Below are 21,125 nucleotides of genomic sequence, written 5' to 3' on the forward strand. Positions count from 1 at the left end.
TAATTCATGTTTTTTTTTTGTTCTTGTTATTATAGTTCTTGTATTTGTCGCTCTTACTTCTGTTATTATTGTTCTTACTGTTCTAGTTCTTGTTATAGTAGTTCTTGCTCTTGTAATTATTATTTTTATTCTTGATTTTGTTGTTCTTACCCTTATTATTGTTCTTATTCTAGTTTTTGTCTTTGATCTTCTTGTTCTTGTTATTCTTGCCTGTTTTGTTATTTTTGTTCATTTTATTCTTGTTTTGTGTTCTTGCTCTTGTTGTTCTTGTGCTTGCTCTTCGTGTTCTTATTGTTCTTGTTATCATTGTTCTTATTCGTATTTTTATTATTCTTGCTCCTTTTGTTCTTGTTCTTGTTTTGTTCTTGTTGTTCTAGTTCTAGTTCTTGTTTGTTATCCTTGTTAATATTGTTCGTGTAGTTTTTGTTTTTGTTCTTCTTGTTCTTGTTATTCTTGCCTGTTTTGTTATTTTTGTCCATTTAGTTTTTGCTCTTGTTGTTCTTGTGCTTGTTTTTTGTGTTCTTGTTTTTTGTGTTCTTGTTTTTTGTGTTCTTGTTTTCTTGTTTCTGTTGTTCTTGTTATCATTATTTTTATTCTTGTTTTTATTGTTTTTGCTCTCTTGTTCTTGTTCTTGTTTTATTTCTGTCGTTCTTATTCTTGTTGTTTTAGTTTTTGTTCTTGCATTTGTTGCTCTTACATTTGTTATTATTGTTCTTATCGTTCTAGTTCTTACTTTAGTGGATCTTTTTCTAATTATTATTTTTGTTCTTGTTTTTGTTGTTCTTGTTTTTGTTTTCGTTGTTCTCATTTTTGTTATTATTAATTTAGTTCTTGTTACTCTTCTTTGTATTTTTGTTATTGTAGTTCGTGTTTTTGTTTTTTTTGTTCGTATTATAATTGTTCTTTTGTTGTTCTAATTCTTGATTTTGTTGTTCTTGTAATTATAATTCTTATATTTGCCGTTCTTTCTCTTTTAATTATTGCTCTTGCTGTTCTGTTTTTGTTGTTCTTACTCTTGTTATTAATGTTCTTATTGTCCTTAATGTTCCTATTGTCCTGGAACTTGTTTTTGTTGTTCTTGTTTCTTTTTTTGTTGTTCTTGTTGCTTTTTTGTTGTTCTTGTTGCTTTTTTGTTGCTCTTGTTGCTTTTTTTGTTGTTCTTGCTGTTCTGGTTTTTGTTTTTGCTTTTACTCTTGTAAGTAATGTTCTTACTGTTCTGGAACTTGTTTTTATTGTTCTTGTTGCTTTTTTTGTTGTTCTTGCTGTTCTGGTTCTTGTTCTTGTTTTTACTCTTGTTATTAATATTCTTACTGTTCTGGAACTTGTTTTTGTTGTTCTTGTTGTTTTTTGTTGTTTTTGTTGTGTTTTTCGTTTACCTTATTTTTTCTCTTCTTTTTTTTGTCGTTTTATTATTATTATTGTTATTATTATTATTTTAATTAATCTTAAAAAATATTTCCACCAAATATTGAACAATAACCATTATCTAAAATCAAATTTCAATCATAATGACAGTGACTAATGACCAATGACTATTTGATTGCCACTTTAAAAGTGTCAAATTTATTAACCACAAAAATATCACCAGTAACATTCAATTTAATTCCACTGAGGGTGATTTATAACTTGAATTGACCGCGAGTTTGCATCATTAATGCAATTACTTTGACACACAAAAAAAAGTGTGCTCATCAATTTCATATCTTTGATAGATGCTTTTTCGGCGGTTATTAAATTTGATTGATACCCGATATGAAATTGACGAGTCATGGATTAAAATTAATTTTTTTATAACGCACAAAAATATTTTTAATAAAAAAAATTCCACTCAAAATTAATATCAGGCAGTCGGTAATTTTTTAAACCCTAAACTTTAATAGCGATTGAATTACCAAACACCCTATGTAACTAATAACCGGTAGCTGTTGAAGATTATCACCAAGACGAATCAAATCCTTGAGAGCTAGTCGTAGCAACGCGTCTCGAGTTCCTCGGATGGATTTAAAAAATTTAACAACCCCTTGGATCTTTTGACTCGCCGACACTTTATATTAGTTGTATTAGCTGTACTATACCTTATATTATGTATACTAGAAGCAGTTTAGTGTAAAATGCACTCTGCAAGGCCGACTAGTAGGCACGTCTCCAATTTCACTCGATAGTTTTTTGCGATCGTAAACGCTCGCAAAATTAACTTTTGCTTCGATGCGCTCCAAACTCTATTTAATTTTTATTTCTTTTAATAAAAATTGTCAAATATAATTTAACTCAAATTAAAAATTAAAAAATTTACTTTTAAATATCTAATTACAAAAATTGAATAAATATAATGAGATTTATTTACTATCGAGTCTGTTTTTCCAAGTTCATTTAATTCCGATGGTTTACAGTCCTCGTAAAGTAACTAAGAATTTATTTCAAAAGGGCGGGATGGTCACGTTTCGCTACAGTACGTTTTTCTCGTTAAAGTCTGTTCCAGTTCTATTGTTAAACTCAACAAAAACTGAAACACTCCGGTCCATGATTAAATGTCACATAAAATACAAAAACAATATTGCTTTCCGTAAAAAAGTATATAAATTAAACAAGAATCTTTTATTGTCATTTTAAAATACAAACTGTGTTTACTCTTTTTCTGAGAATTTTTTTTTAACACCCACCAATAAATACAATAAACGAGCTTCGAAATTGTTTTTCGTTGTTGAAAAAAGTTCATTTTATTTTATTCTAAACTTCATAGTAAATAAATTTTATTTTATCTGCTGCTGTAAATTTTTCTTTAAATAAAAAAATTCAATGGTTTTTTTTTTTTCTTAAAATCCGTCCATGCCTCCAAAATTTGAATTCATGTTTGGACCTTCACACTGCTTTCGGTCGAAATAATTAGTCTTGCAGTAGTTACTGCAGCAATCACTATTTTGACTGCACTGAAATATTAAAAATTTATAATTATTATTATTTTAAAAAATTTATGTAAAATTATTTTTATTTAATAAATGAAAATAAATGTATGAAAATTAGAAAATAAAATTTTGCAATATTAAATAATGACTTTTGTTAAATTGCACTGTACTTTCTTAAATATTAACATATTTAAAGATATAAGCTCATCCCGATGTTACATTCGTCAAGAGCTTTCATTTGAATACCCACATGCAATTTTGATATATTTTTCATACATACATATATATAATATGTATTTTAAAGATATAAGCTCATCTTGATGTTACACTCATCAAGAGCTTTCATTTGAGTACCCACATGCATTTTTGATATATTTTTCATACATACATATATATATAATATATATAAATATATAAAATATATGAAAAATTGATGTGGGTATTCAAATGAAAGGCCTCGATGAGTGTAACATCGGGATGAGCTTATATCTTTAAAAATGTCAATTTATATATGTAAAAATGTTAAAATTCGAAATTTTGATTTTTTTTAATCATAAAAAATTCAAAATTATTATTAATAAATTTAAAATTTTCTTTAAAAATTTTCAAAAATTTTTTTGTGATAATTCTTAAGAGAAATGATTAAAATATAAATTTTAAGCATTATTTTTTAATATTAATGCTCAACACATTTTATAAAAATAAAATAACTTACTTCGTCCCATCTATTAGCACAAGAGTTGACTCCTACAGCTACCATACCGATTAAAAATAAAACCAATATTAACTTTGACATTTTTTAGTATTTTTCAATTTTAAATTAAAAAACAATTTAATTGTTTGTTTGAACAATTAAAAAGAACAACTAGTTTTGGAATAAATTTGATAAGTGTTCTGTGTTATGATGGCTTATATATATATATATATATATATATTGTTGCATCTTTATGAATATTTATAAAATAATAAATAATTTATCTCATAATTTATAACTTGAATAATTTAAAAAACAGGAATTATTGTAATAAATTTTCTACTGACATTTTTACAACAGATAGAAATATATTTGTTGAAGGTTATTCAAATCAAAATTTAAAATAATGTTTTGTTACTTCATACACAGAAAAAAAGGTTCATTTGAGTCAAGAAAATAGATTTCTTCCTAATTATGTAGCCGAAACATGGCAAATCATGTTGCTGCCACATAATTATTCTCATGATACCGCAACATGATTGTCATGTAGCCGAAACATGACCAATCATGTTGCTGCCGCATGGCTGTCATGTTGACGAAACATGGAAAATCATGTTGCTGTCACATGATGTTTCTCATGCTACCGCAACATGATTGTCATGTAGCCGAAACATGGCAAATCATGTTGGTGCCGCATGATTTTTCTCATGCTACCACAAAATGACTGTCATGTAGCCAAAACATGGCAAATCATGTTGCTGCTATATAATTATTCTCTTGCTACCGCAACATGATTGTCGTGTAGCCGAAACATGGCAAATCATGCTACCGCAACATGGTTGTGATGTAGCCGAAACGTGCCAAATTATGTTGCTGCAACATGATTGTCATGTATCCGAAACATGGCAAATCATGTTTCTGACACATAATTATTCTCATGATACTGCAACATGATTGCCATGTAGCCGAAACATGACAAATCATGTTGCTGCAGCATGGCTGTCATGTTGACGAAACATGGAAAATCATGTTGCTGTCACATGATGTTTCTCATGCTACCGCAACATGATTGTCATGTAGCCGAAACATGGCAAATCATGTTGGTGCCGCATGATTTTTCTCATGCTACCACAAAATGACTGTCATGTAGCCAAAACATGGCAAATCATGTTGCTGCTATATAATTATTCTCTTGCTACCGCAACATGATTGTCATGTAGCCGAAACATGGCAAATCATGCTACCGCAACATGGTTGTAATGTAGCCGAAACATGCCAAATCATGTTGCTGCAACAGGATTGTCATGTAGCTGAAACATGACAAATCATGCTACCGCAACATGGTTGTAATGTAGCCGAAACATGCCAAATCATGTTGCTGCAACATGATTGTCATGTAGCCGAAACATGGAAAATCATGTTTCTGCCACCTGATTTTTCTCATGCCACCGCATAATTGTCATGTAGCTGAAACATGTCAAATCATGTTGCTGCAACATGATTTCATCATGTTCATTTACCAAGACTGCTTCATGTTGCATTTACTATTTATTTTTTTCCGTGTACTTAACCTTATTAACTAATATTTCCCACAATATCGTGATCAAATGGTCACTTTATAATGTATAAAAATAATTCCTTAAAATTCCTCTAAAGCCCGTTCTCCAAACGGAATTGTATGCAAATGAGCAAAGGTAGCTCGCTACCAGCTCCAGCAAAGTAAGGAATGAAAAGTTAGTGATGAGATTTTGGCCAGGAGGGCCGTTGTCTCTGAATAAAACATCTCCGGAGGAATTTAAAGAGTTTCTCGGTTAGAGAAGGAGCGTGTGGGATGCCCAGCACCCGGATCTGCTGGCCAGCGAGCTTGGAGGTGATCCTGGCTGCTGCAGCAGCAGTTACTGGATCAAAAGTTGTTAAGTATACGTCTTACCGGGTGATGCTAATTAAAATGAGTGTTCTGGACTCCAGCAGCCAGTCAGAGTTGGAACGGCTGTTGACTCGGATCATAATATAGCCGCACGGACGTATGCAGTCCCTTCACCCTCCGGGCAAAGAATATAAAGATCCTACTTAGTCGTTCTTACGTTTATGCTACCATCCTTCTCTTCCCGGGTTAAATCACTCTGAGGTTTTTTCAGGCGCTCATTTGAATCCCTCCTGTCCACATATTCGCGTTCATGCTATTCGAGAGATATAATAATGCCCGCGGCCAGCCACTGAGCATTTATTATGTTAGAGCATGTCATGATCGCCCTAGAGGGCCGATCAAAACAAATCAACACGGAAAATATTGATACTTTGTACCTAATATTCAGTCTCTGTACCTTTTATTACAACATCCAATAACTCGGTAATAGCCTACGTAATGGACACTTCCGACCAAATGGGATCGTTTAACTAACGGCTGATCTAATATGGAGGAAATAACTTTCGCGCTTCTGAATAATCATTATATTGTAAATTGTTTAAGGAAAGTCATTCCAACTTTCATCATAAGAATTTTAAATTTTCAATTTTTATAAAAATTTTAGCTAAAAAGTCGGAAAAAATTTAATTATTCGCTGTAAAATTTATTAAAAATAAAAAATTTATTTTAGTTTTAAAATGAAGAAATAAAAATTTTTCTTACAGTAATTTTTTAAAAAAATTATTTTGGTTTTTTTTAGCTGAAAAAAAAAAAATTTGTGAAAATTCCCAACAATTTTATTTTCATACAAAAATTTCCATACTTTTTGAAAATAAAATTGAAAAGATAATAATCTATATAATTTAGAGAATAAAAAAAATTTTGTTTCCAGGATAGTCGTATAAAATTGGTTTTTTTAGTGAAATTTAGTGTAATTGCTAAAGTCTTGGGCTGGATTCGAAAATGTTCTATCTCTAGATATATAATTGAGAAATGACCTAGTATCTTGTGAAATATTGACATTTTTGAAGATATAAGCTCATCCTGATGTTACACGTTTCGAGACCTTTCATTTGAGTACCCACATCAATTTTTTATATATTTATATATATATATATATCAAATCGCATTTTATCATTTATCTTTGAGTATTAATATTAAAAAATAACAATTAAAATTTATTTTTGAATCATTTTTCTTAAGAATAATCACAAAAAAAATTTATTAAAATTAAAAAAAAAAAATTTTAATTTATTAAAAAGAATTTTTTTAATCATAAAAAAATCAAAATTTCGAATTTTAATATTTTTTTAAATATAAATTGACATTTTTAAGATATAAGCTCACCCCGACATTACACTTATCGAGACCTTTTATTTGAGTACCCACATCAATTTTTTATATATTTTTATATATTTTTATATATTATATATGTGAATATATGAAAAATATATCTAAAATGCAAGTGGGTATTCAAATGAAAGCTCTTGATGAGTGTAACATTGGGATGATCTCATATCTTAAAAAATGTCAATAATTAAGATCTGACATTGCTATCTTGTCAAGTAATGATATTTTTGAAGATATAAGCTCATCTCGATATAAGATTCAACAAGACCTTTCATTTGAGTACCCACATCAATTTTTCATATATTTTATATATTTATATATATTATATATATGTAATATATATAAATATATGAAAAATTGATGTGGGTACTCAAATGAAAGCTCTTGATGAGTGTAACATCGTGATGAGCTTATATCTTTAAAATACATATTATATATATATATATATATATATGTATATACTAGCTGTTACTCGCCCGCTTCGCTGAGCGCTTTATAGAATTGCATTTTTAAATCTAGACTTGAAATTTAATTGGAGTATTGTTTTGATTTGCACAGATTCCAAATGAGCATTGAAAGTTTTGGTTAAAGTCATTGCAAGTCTCATAAGTCAAATTTAAATCTGTCTAGCTTCAAGTGCCAACAATTTTTCTGTTATTTAAAATTTTCTCAGTGACATCAATTTTTTATAGAAAATAAATTTAACATGTTTTTTACGAATTCTATTTAAATAAGTAGCCAAATTTATTTTTCACGTATCTAGTATTTAGAAAATCCATTCATTTTAATCTGTTACATTCCCGAGATCCCGCAATTACATCAATTTATAAGTTATGTAATCAGCAAAAATAACATGTATATAAAACTGTTAGTCCGTTGACTGAATTACTACATGTAATGTTAAGTTTTGGAAACCTTACAATGACTTTTTTCCCGCTGCTAAAGAGACGTTTGTTGTAAGGAAATTTTTAGTAAATGTTATTGAAACTCAATAGACATGGCCTGAATTTCATGTTTCAAAACGTCCTAGTTTATAAACAACAACATTTTTAGTAGATTTTATAGAAATCTAACTATTTTATTTCATGGAACCAATTATCATAACCAAACACACGATCAGCATATAAATATAAATTTTCAACACTTAGTTCACCAGACATAATTAGCTTCTTTCTTAAACTTTTTTTAAATTACGTTAAATCAATCAAATATCAAGGTTATGTAATAAAAACAAAAGAAAATCGTATTAAAAACAAATGAATGAAAAATGCGAGTCTTTTGTTTTTATTAGCGGGAAAAAATGTATATAAAAGTACACAGTAAAAAAATTTTCGTAAAATTTAACATAAAATTTTGTGTAGATGTTTTTTTTACATAAAATTTATGTTAATTCTACACAAACGATTTGTATTGATCAATCCATCCATTTTTTAACACACTCAAGTGTTAATTCAAAGTAAAACTACACTTTTTTAATGTTACTGGCCAACCAACACAAAATTTATGTTAAAGAATTCTTCATATATAGTCACGTATGCCACACAAGATAGACATGTAAATGTGATAGCCTCAACGTCATTTTAATTTGGTGGATTTTGATTTGTGTCATTACGTAAAATACTTAAATGCAGCTAATAAATATACAATTGTAGTGTATAGCAATTAAAAACTAAGTAAATAAAGGGTAATTTATATTAAAACATCCGATAACAGAATTGCAACCTTAAAATTCATTACAAGGTTAATGTCCTTTCTAGTGTGAATCTAAAAGAAAGAAAAAATTTTAAATTATGAGGAAATAAATAAAATAAGAAAAATTATAAATTTTAGGATTAGAAATATAGCAGACATGTTGATTTTTTTTAACACATTATTTACAAGTTAAAAAATACTTAAAAAAATTATACGAATAATTCTTTAAATTTTCTACAAGTGAAATTTTTTTTTTAATTTTTGTAATAATTTTTCATTAAAAAAATTGTAAAAATTTTCAGATGTCGGCTAACTTAATTTTCATTTATTTTTTGAATTAGACAAAAAAATAAATAATTGAAATGAATAAATTATTAGAAAATAAACTTACAGTTTTTTTAATTTTCTACATGTGCATTTTTCCTTTAATTTATTATTTTCAATTGCTCATGTATTTTTTTTAATCACAAAATATATATATATATTTAAATTATTAGTAAAACTCACATATTTGACAGCTGATCTGAGTAACACAAAGAAAAAGTTACAATCAACACTTTATTTGTGTTATGGATAACATTTAAGTGTGTAGAAATCCGAGAATCAGCCAATGAAAGTTTTAACATATTTTTGTGTTACTTTTAACACAGAATTATGTTGATTTCATCAATACAAACAGTATGTGTAGAATTAACATAAATTTTGTGTAAAAAAATCATCTACACAAAATTTTATGTTAAATTTTACGAAAATTTTTTTACTGTGTAAATCGTGAAAAAATGAGAAAGGGTTAATAAAATCCAAAAAATCAGTAGCCTATAACCATCTACGAAAAATTCTACGTCGAATGGTAGCAGTCCTATCCCGATAGCTTCAGTAGTTTTGACGTCAACTTTAGTCAACCCTATTTTGCTTACATATCTTGATTTTTATATAGAGCGCGAAGCGCTCTATATAAGCGCTTCGCGCTTAAATCATCCAATAAAATAAAAAACTCTTAAAGAAAAACAGCAATAAAAATGTTTTGTGAAAACTTGTGAGAATTTCAATTTACGGAGAAAGTTATTGCAAAATCTAGGAAGTTGGTCAGCATTACGAAGCATTGAAAGCTTTTTCCAGTCAAATAAATTTCCTTTATACTTTTTTCACTGAATCACTTGACCACGTCTCGGCAATTCAGCCCTTGGATATTTTGTTTTATGTTTAGAGCTTTCGGAACTCGGGGGAATTTAGGGAGAACGTTGTTGATGTAGTGGAGAGGGAGGACGGGATTGTATTGATAGGAATATTGATGTGGCGCACGCATCAAAGGAATCACGACGTAAGTAGATGGCTGTAATTACTGGCACGAGGCGTGGCTGAGTTCGGAGAACAATGGTACCGCTCGATGATCATATCGGATCTAAAACTCTTAGCTTTCGGCTTAGATACTCTTTTTAAGTTTAAGATGGAAATCTTGGTCATATCGATCGATGATAAAAACCGTTTTAGACGCTAAATAGTCGGGTTGATTTTATCTATAGTGGTATGGGATAAATTAAAATAGTTCGGGATATCAAGATATTATTATTACTATCATTATTTTTATTGTTACTATTATTATCATTGTTATTACTATTTGTGAAATATTACGTAAAATCACATCAAATTATCTATATTATTAAGAGAATAAAAAAAAGTTTGTGTCTAGGATAGTCATATGATAAAATCGGTTTTTGTAGTGAAATTCAGTGTCATTGCAAAGGTCTTATTGAATTTATGCTTTTTCAAGGTTTCATATCATCCTTGCCAATGGTCAATTTACTATAATGAGTATTTAGACTGCATTCAAAAATTCTGTCTCTAGATACATAATTAAGAAATGACCTTGTATCTTGAGAACTATTGACATTTTTGAAGATATAACCTCATCCTGATGTTACATTCATCGAGACCTTTCATTTGAGTACCTACATCAATTTTTCACATATTTTATATATTTATATATATATATATATATATATATATATATATATATATATATATATATATATATATATATATATATATATATATATATATATATATATATATGAAAAATATCAAAAATGCATGTGGGTACTCAAATGAAAGTTCTTGATGAGTGTAACATCAGGATGAGCTTATATCTTTAAAAATATCAATAATTAAGAAATGACCTACTATCTTGTGAACTATTGACATTATTAAAGATATAAGCTCATCCCGATGTTACTCTCATCAAGACCTTTCATTTGAGTACCCACATCAATTTTTCATATATTTATATATTTATATATATATATATATATATATATATATATATATATATATATGTATATATATATATATATATATATATATATATATATATATATATATATATATATATATATATCGTAAAAATATATCAAAAATGCATGTGGGTACTCAAATGAAAGTTCTTGATGAGTGTAACTTCAAGATGAGCTTATATCTCTAAAAATATCAATAATTAAGAAATGACCTTGTATCTTGTGAACCTTTGACATTTTTAAAGATATAAGCCCATCCCGATGTTACACTTATCAAGACCTTTCATTTAAGTACCTACATGAATTTTTCATATATTTTATATATTTATATATTTATAGATATGTATATATGAAAAATATATCAAAAATGCATGTGGGTACTCAAATGAAAGCTCTTGATAAGTGTAACTTCAAGATGAACTTATATCTCTAAAAATATCAATAATTAAGAAATGACCTTGTATCTTGTGAACCTTTGACATTTTTAAAGATATAAGCGCATCCCGATGTTACACTCATCGACACCTTTCATTTGAGTACCTACATCAATTTTTCATATATTTGATATATTTATATAAAAAAAAATGGCGGAGTCACCGTGGGCATAATCAAAATTTCAACCGAGTATAATTTAATTTACACGAAATAATTTTTCAGATTATATCCCGTGAAGTTTTACGCGATATAACCAGAAAAATTAATCAATTAAATCGAAGACTTCACTGAGTACAGTCCAAAAATAATTTAGTATACTTTGAAGGATATTGACTATAGTCTGAAATTTTTTTCACTACAAATACCATGGAGTATACTATACGAGGATGTACAGTGGGTTATTGTTCTTTCCGTGTAAAGAAGTATAACTTCAAAAATCATCTGATCATTTATTGGCCCAGATAATTCCACCCACCCCCCTCAACCCCCACCCCCGTGGTAAAGAAAATTATTCATTGGAATTCAATTTTGCATGCCGGGATTTTCAATAATCTATTTTCCGCTGAGCTATTTTAATCCCCGAAAGTATTTACATTTTCCCGAATAATATCCAAGTGCTCGGCATAGTTTTGATTCCCGAAAATGCTCGCTTAATTAATCCAATATTCCCAAATCTTGAGGATTTTTCATCGGAATTTCCTCTCAATCCTTCGTGTCGTTATCGGCAACGTGAGAAATCGTTTGGGCTGTACAATTTCGCAAAAACCCGATTTCTGGAGGTGTTTCCAGAGGACAGATAGAAGCAATTTTGCGCTGTCAGCCTTGAACAAGAGACACCTCTTGTCAAGGTGTGAGATACGAAGATAAAGAGATGCCGAAGTGCCAACAGAGCTGGAGCAACGGTTGACGAACAAACGAGCCGCCCGACGAATTCCTTCACACGATCGCTGTTTTCTTGTAAAGCTGACGAATAAGGCCTGTAGCACCCCCCCCCCCCCCCCCCCGACAATAATTAACCAAGATAGAAAACTCACTGAAAAATTGATAACAGTAAGTTGATTAATTAGCGAGTCAAAACTGCAGATATCGCCGCTCACTTTCTGCGGTCTCGTTAGTTTAAGGTTACACACTTTCTCCTGATGATCCGGATCATGAAATTCAATATTAAGTACTCATACGTTTGGATTCATTTAAAAGTATAAATTCGTGAATTAAAAGAATATTTTTCTTTTAATTTTCATCGATATGAGGAAAATAAGAAAAATTTTGCGTCCAAGATATTCATATGATAAAATCGGTCTTTTGAGTGAAATTTAGTGTCATTGCAAAGGTCTTGACTTGAATTTGTGCTTTTTCAAGGTTTCATATCATTCTCACTGATAGTCAATTTATAATGATAAGTATTTAGGCTGCATTCAAAAATGCTCTATCTCTAGATACTTAATTAAGAAATGACCTTGTATCTCGTGAACTATTGAAATTTTCGAAAATATAAGCTCATCCGGATGTTACACTCATCAAGACCTTTCATTTGAGTACCCACATCAATTTTTTCATAAATTCCATATATTTATATATAATTTTCATGTATATATGAAAAATATATCAAAAAAGCATGTGGGTACTCAAATGAAAGCTCTTTATGAGTAGAACATCGGGATGAGCTTATATCTTTAAAATATATATAATATATATGAAAAAATTAAGAAATGACCTTGTATCTTGTGAAATATTGACATTTTTAAATATATAAGCTCATCCCGATGGTACACTCATCGAGACCTTTCATTTAAGTACCCACATCAATTTTTCATATATTTATATATTTATTATATATATATATTAATATATGAAAAATATATCAAAAATGCATGTGGGTACTTAAATGAAAGCTCTTGATGAATGTAACATCGGGATGAGCTTATATCTTCAAAATATATTTATTATATGTATGTATATATGAAAAATATATCAAAAATGCATTTTATCATTCATAATTGAGTATTTTAGGAAATAATAATTAAAATATATTTTCAAATCATTTTTCATAAGAATAATCTCAAAAAAAATTCATTGAAATTTTTAACGAAAATTTTTAATTTATTAAAAAGAATTTTAATATTTTTACAGGTACAAATTTACATTTTTAAAGATATAAGCTCATCCTGACATTACATTCTTCAAGACCTTTTATTTGAGTACCCACATCAATTTTTCATATATTTATCTATATTATATATATGTATATATGAAAAATATATGAAAAATGCATGTGAGTACTCAAATGAAAGCTCTTGATAACTGAAACATCGGGATGAGCTTATATTTTCAAAAATGTCAATATTTAATAAAGTACAGTGCAATTGAACAAAAGTCATTATTTAATAAAGCAAAATTTTATTTATTTATAATTCACAAATCACGGCAGTCTCATAGTGACTGCAAGGTTGCTAGCACTGATTGTTACGCATTTTGGGTTTACATCTCATTAACTCGGACGATAAGATTAATGAGGCTACTGTATGCGAATGGATAGCGCCTCGGGCGATTGTATCGCCCGAAAAAACTGCCGGCTAATTTTAGATTAAATTCATAAAAATCGGACAGTGCCAAAGGGGGTTAATTTGTTTATGAATTATTCATCAGCGAATCAGGCAGCTTGGAAGAACCGGGCTCCACGCCACCCACTATTCTATCGCAAGGTGAAATTCACCTGGATCCTGATAGGATCCAGGATATCATCCGAAGCTGGTTTTGTGCGAATCCAAGTAATTAGATTCATGAGTGCGATTCATCAAGTGTCTGGATGACGAATGGACGGAGATGATGTTCAATTAGCTACAAACGGTAGCTGATACTGCTAAGGGCACTTTTGCACCGACTGCTAATGCGATAGATCGATCATTAACCTCCTGCTCAAAGACACTCCAGATAATTCAATGGTAGTTTGGCGCCCAATGAGTCTTGTGATAGCGAATTGATTTCATAATAGCTCCTGATTTTGCCATTACGGCGGTATTCTGGTCTAGAAATTTTATAAAATGTATTTTTTTTTTTTTACCCGAGTAAAAATGAAATTATTATTTTTTACGGAAAAATAATAAATTTCGTTCGACCGCCGCACCATACCGCCGCACCACCGCTGCACGACCGCCGTTCGGCGGACTATTACGCCGCACGCTAAAAATTTACTCCCCCTAGCATCGCCGCACTACCGCTGCACCACCGCCGCACCAATGCTAAATCATACCTACAATTTCACAAAAAATGGTATCATAATTAATTTATCACGCAATAATTAATTAATAAATAATGCGACTAGAAATCTTTATGTAAGACCTATTGATCAACCTCCTTTTAATCGAATGCCTAATATTAAAAAAAAAAATTTTTTTTAAATCAGGCCAAAGCACCGCGAAATTATTGATTTTTTTAGTCGTATTGTTGATGTAGATTTTTAATTTCGTCCTCGGGTTGCACAGAAGCGGTACGCCTATTGAAATACTCTGAAAGAATTTTAAAAATTGAACTGTGATGGGATTCGAACCTGGATCGTCTGCATGGAAGTCTCGAACATTGCCAACTGCACTGCAAGCCATACTTAACTTAAAAAATTTAGTTAAGCTATTTGAATGATCAACGAATATATTATTTCAATGTATATACCATCAAACAGTGGTATGGTGCGGCGATGGTGCAGCGGTGGTGCGGCGGTCGAACGAAATTTATTATTTTTTCGTAAAAATTAATAATTTTATTTTTACCCGGGCGCGTCACAGCTGTGGTGCGGCGGTGGTGCAGCGGTGGTGCGGCGAATAGAAATTTATTTACTTGTCACGGCGCTGGTGCGGCGGTAGTGCGGCGAATAGATCAATTCTTTACTTGTCACGGCGGTGGTGCGGCGGTGATACGGCACTTATAAAATAACCAAAATTATCACGGCTGTAGTGCAGCGGTGGTGCGGCGCTTAAAAAGCCGTGCAGCGGTGTTGCGGCGGTGGTGCGGCGGAATTCTGTTTTTACTCGGGTAATTAAAAAAGTATTACTTTTGATTAATTAGGTATGTTAAAAGTAACATGTAAAAAAATTAGAAAAAAAAATTAATTTTGATGATTTTTTTCAATTATGCGGTTTGATTTGGCTTTATTAAATAAGGACTTGTTAAATTGCTCTGTACTATCTTAACTATTGACATTTTCAAAGATATAAGCTCATCACGATGTTACACTTCCCCTGGAAGAATTTTCTGATCAGACTATATCAGGCCTGATATGGAAATTGGCCATATCAGACTATATATGCCTTGATATAAGTATATCAGACTATGCAACCACCCGGGTAAAAAAAATTATATATCATTATATTACATAATTATAAATGAAAAATGGCCCTATATAATTATGTATAATTATATATAATTATTTCCATAGGAAATAAAAAAATCAGCGCGAGTGGGAATCGAACCGTGGACCTACCGCTTGAAAGACTAATTCACTACCCGTTTACCTAAGAGACTTATTTGGAGAACAGAGTTTATTATAACTACAAGCAATGCAAATCGTATACATGATCGATTCGTAGTGAAAAAAATTTTTTATCTAATTTATTATTTATTAACTGTCAATATTTATATATAATAATGATATCTATATGTAGGTTTATAAAATTATCTATGTATACATGAAATCGCAAAAATGATTCTACGATATATTGTTAAGGTACTACGTTGCTTTAGAATTTATAATTTCTTTGAAATTAAAAAAATAATCGAGGTAAAATCAGAATTGAAAGCTTAAATCCGAACAAAAACAGTTTCACTGTAAAAAAATCGCGCCAAGTCCACGTTCATAAGACTATTAAGAAAAAAAATTTTTATTTCTTTACAAAAAGATATAAAATAAACAAAAAGACCATTCGGCAGCCGAAATGGAAGTAGATTTCATCATGAATAGAAAAAAATATAACGAAGATTGTATACAGAACTAGGGCTTTTAACTTATATGCAATCGACAAAAATATATATCGACGGACAAATACTAAAACCAGTGCAATAGCAAATTTCATAATTGGCATAGGGGAATGGGGCATAATTTTGAGACTATACATATGACATAGTACTCACATTAAAGCTTATTTAAAGAGCTTTCGGATGCAATTTACAGAATTGCAATAAGTTATCCCATTCAAAAGTTATTCGAGTTCGAAAGTGAAGAAATATGAATTTTTATGATTTTCAAAATTTTGAAATCCTGGTATTTCTAAATTACTTGACCGATTAAGCTCATCTTCGAACTTGACTTTGGTATTTATCTGTAGAATAAGTATGTTGAGTTTGGTAGAGATCCGTTGTAAATTGGCGACGCTATCGTCCTGACAAGCCGCGTTATATCCCTATAATATATATATATATATATATATATATATATATATATATATATATATATATGTATAAATACATACATATATAAACTTTTGAACCATATGCATTTTCTGAATTCGCTTGACGAGCTGAGTCGAAATATAGCAAAATTTTTCAAAAGTTCCGTCATGAGGACCAATGCAATAGTTCGATTTCTATGATATCTACTAAAAATTAAATAATCCAAGTAACCGATATGGTTGTATATGATTTTCGGAAATTAAAAAAAATTTTGTTGTGAATTTAAAAATTAAAAGAAACAATTTTGGAACGTATTTAGTGTGCGTGGTTACGAAATATTTCACTTTTTATGAAATTCCTAAAATCTATCTACTAGGACTTTTAAAAAAAATTGAAGTACACAATGACGCACACCAAGTACGTTCCAAAATTGTTTCTTTTAATTTTTAAATTTACAACAAAATTTTTTTTAATGTCCAAAAATCATATACAACCATATCGGTTACTTGGATTTTTTAATTTTTTATTTTATATCTTTTTTGTAAAGAAATAAAAATTTTTTTTCTTAATAGTCATGAACGTGGACTTGGCGCGATTTTTTTACAGTGAAACTGTTTTTGTTCGGATTTCAGTATTTTTTGTAATTATAATAAAAATTGACAATTTTAATTTAATACATTTCCGGTGGCAAACTATCCCCTTTAAGCTATAGTTCATGTAAAAGTTATTCTTGCGCCGCCTGGCGTGTGTAATTGCAAGCTGTCAAATATCTTTTTTTCACTGTAGTTTCCCATCTATTATAAGATTAGCATGCATCATTATATTATTTAGTCTCTGGCCGTCCGCTTTTTACATAAGAAAAAAGTTAAAATCTAAAAATCTGGGTCGCTATAGTTTGTGCTGATTATTTTTAATAATTTTAAATAGAAATTATAAAGATAATTGATAATAATCATTGATTATTAATCAAGTAATATGCGTAATAAAAAGCATGAACTACTATTATAAAATATCATATAAAAAAAATCAAAATAAATTTGAAAAAAAATTTGTAACCTCAAAAAACCGTTCTGCTTACGGTATATACACACTCGGTAGTCTGGCTTGAGAACGGAACTTGGCGCCAGACTCTATCGAGTCTGTTGATTTTGATGGAATTATTTGTTTAGTATATGGAACTATATATTGCTGGAGGGCCTGGCTAACAATTTTTGAACTTGACAAAACTAATAATTTTTGTGAAATTAAATTTTTTTTTTAATTCCTATTATTTCATTCGAAAAATACTATAAATGAATTGCATATGCTTCTATATAATTAGATATGAATCATATATAATGATATTCAGTTTTTTTCACTCGGGTATGCCTTTATATGAGTACATAGGACTACTTATGTGCTGGTAAGGGTATGAGTATATCAGACTATATGAATCCATATCAAGTTATATCAACCCTGATCAGGGATTTTTTTTTCAAGTTTATCAAAGTATACAAAGGGGGCGTCCATTAATTACGTAAGGTGTTCTAGGGGGGGAGTGGATCATGCTAAATCTTACCAAATCTCACTTAGGGGAAAGGGGGGGGGGATCTTAACAAATATCACGTAATTTTTTCTCTAGCAGAAAACAGTGTAAAATTGCGTGAAAAAGTATTTCTATAATAAAATATGGCCAAATTTGACACAATAGTGTTTGTCGTATTCGTCTGAACCCTGCAGAGCAGCAAAGTAGCGCTCGATTGTTTAATTTGATTATTGATCGATAGGATTCACTAATTTTTTAGGTATAGATTTCTTTAGAAATCTATCGGTGGTAGCCGGTCGCATGTCGTAATTTTAATACAATTTTGTCATAATATGTTTAATTATCTTCAATTTAAACTATTGTTCGTCGACTTTTATTACTTTTTTCAATTTATTTCGTAGTTGAGAAAATTAAAAAAAAATCAATAATAAATTAAATTTTAGCTTTTATCATCAAATGACTTTTATATGTAAAAAATCCTATTTTTTAGGTAGATGTCTTTAAATATCTATTTGCTGTAGTTAGTCTCATATCGTTATTTGCAAAAACATAATAAAAAATAAATTTTAGGACATTACGGCCTTTTAATAACGTGTTTTTTTCAATATTCAAACAAGAAATCCACCTATCCATGTCGGGTGTAGCCGAATGGCACTTTTTTTCTCAATAATCCAACCCGTTTACAGCCAAAACATAAATTTTGAATAATCTCGCGTGAGATTAGGGGAGGGGGGAGGGAGTTGAGGAAAATCTTACGAAATCTTATCAAGGGGGGAGGGGGGGTTAAAAACTTCTCAAAAATGCCTCACGCAATTTATGGACGCCACCTAACTTTATAAGGTTATATCAGGGCATATCAGGACCTATTGAAAAATAATGTAAAATTAGATATGAGCATATCAAGCTATATCAAGTCTGATATATACATATCAAATTGATAAGGCTTGATCAGGCCTGATATGGCCAATTTTCATATCAGGCCATATCAGGACATATAAAAAATTAAATATGGACATATCAGGCCAGATATGAACTTATCAAAAATTTTTATATGGCCTTATCAGCTCATATCAAGCCTGATCAGAATATTTTTTCACGGGTTATCAAGAGCTTTCATTTGAGTACCCACGTGCATTTTTGATATATTTTTCATATTTACATGTATATAAATATAACAAATATATAAAAAATTGATGTGGGTACTCAAATAAAAGGTCTCGAAGAGTGAAATGTCGTGGTGAGCTTATATCTTTAAAAATATCATTAGTTGACAAGATAACAAGGTTAGTTCTTAATTATTACCATTTTTAAAGATATAAGCTCATCCTGATGTTACATTTATCAAGAGCTTTCATTTGAGTACCCACATGCATTTTGATATATTTTTCATATTTACATGTATATAAATATAACAAATATATAAAAAATTGATGTGGGTACTCAAATGAAAGGTCTCGATGAGTGTAACGTCGAAGTGAGCTTATATCTTTAATAATGTCAATAGTTGACAAGATACAAGGTCATTTCTTAATTGTGTATCTAAAGATAGAGTATTTTCGAATTATAAAACCAAAAAACTATTAAAAACTCCTCCAAGAACTTGAAATAAAAAATTTTCTAATAAATATATAAAACCGAGACACTAATCCTTATCTCTTTCTTTTGATGATACCAAATTAAACTATAAAAATTCCTTTAAAAATAATAATATGCTCGTCACAAAATTTTCCTTTCTCTCTCAATTATTTAAATGATAAATATCTATCGGTAAAAAATATCAAACCGAATTTACGATAAAAATATACCCAAAACTAAATTTTTCTTAGTCTCTTAATTATATAAATTTATTTTTGACCCAACCACATTGACGTGAACAAAACAAAATAAATAAATAAACAAATTTTGTTTATCGCTAAATTCTAATCTATTTATAACTACTTCGAAAACTTATCATAATAAATAAACTATTTTAGAAAAGGAAATAAAACATTTAAAAGACACAACTTCAGGCTACCTTTTCAATGATACCAAATTTAACCATAAAAACCCATTTTATCATATAAATACTAGCCATAAAATTTCGCTTATTTTCTTAGTAATATAGATTTATATTTATGCTAACAATTACGTATTTTCAAGTTTGGTTAGCTCAAATTTGATTAATTTTTTTTTAAACCAAAATTTCAAAATTTACTATCAATAATTTTCAGTAAATATTCTTGATACAATTGTTTTAGATTATTATTTAAGCGTATAAGAACACTGATCACTTTTTTCAAAAGTTAGTTTTGGAAAATTCCAACAGGTGGCGCATGGCCGCTGAATCTTCTCGCTACAAGAGAGTTAAATTTTATTAATTAAGTATTAAAATAAAAATTCTTTTTTGTACATTCTTACGAAGCTCAAGTGATAAATATTTCCCACAAAATTTTGCTTATTCTCTGAATAATATAGATTTGCGAAGCAAATCTATATTATTCAGAGAATAAGCATCTGTTGTCCATCACTGCACTCACTTGAATTAATTATCAAGACGTTGTTTTCATTAAAATATTTATTTTGATATAATAAATCTTTGTTTATATTAATATAATTTATTAAACTGTAACAAATAATATTGATGGGTATATATTTTTTTCTCCTAAAAATTTTTTTACTAAATCAGTTTATTACTCCTACTATCATTGTCCAAGAGGAAGAGGTAAGGAAAAGAGCGAACGATGACAAGACAGAGAACACACACGGGTGATAGGTGTTGGTGTAGGTGGAACTGGTCCAAAGCTGGTCAAGAGCCCGGGGGACTTTGCAGATAGGAGTTACCAGCTCGCCAGACGCCGAGGCCGGAGAAAGACTCACGGGCTTAATTAATGAGACGTATGCAGCAGCTGCAGATACCAGCGTGCATTGTAAATATAAAGAAGGAGGAAAACTATTGTCCTGGATATCCCGA

Source organism: Cotesia glomerata, linkage group LG8, assembly GCF_020080835.1.
Source record: "Cotesia glomerata isolate CgM1 linkage group LG8, MPM_Cglom_v2.3, whole genome shotgun sequence".
NCBI classification, from domain to species: domain Eukaryota; kingdom Metazoa; phylum Arthropoda; class Insecta; order Hymenoptera; family Braconidae; genus Cotesia; species Cotesia glomerata.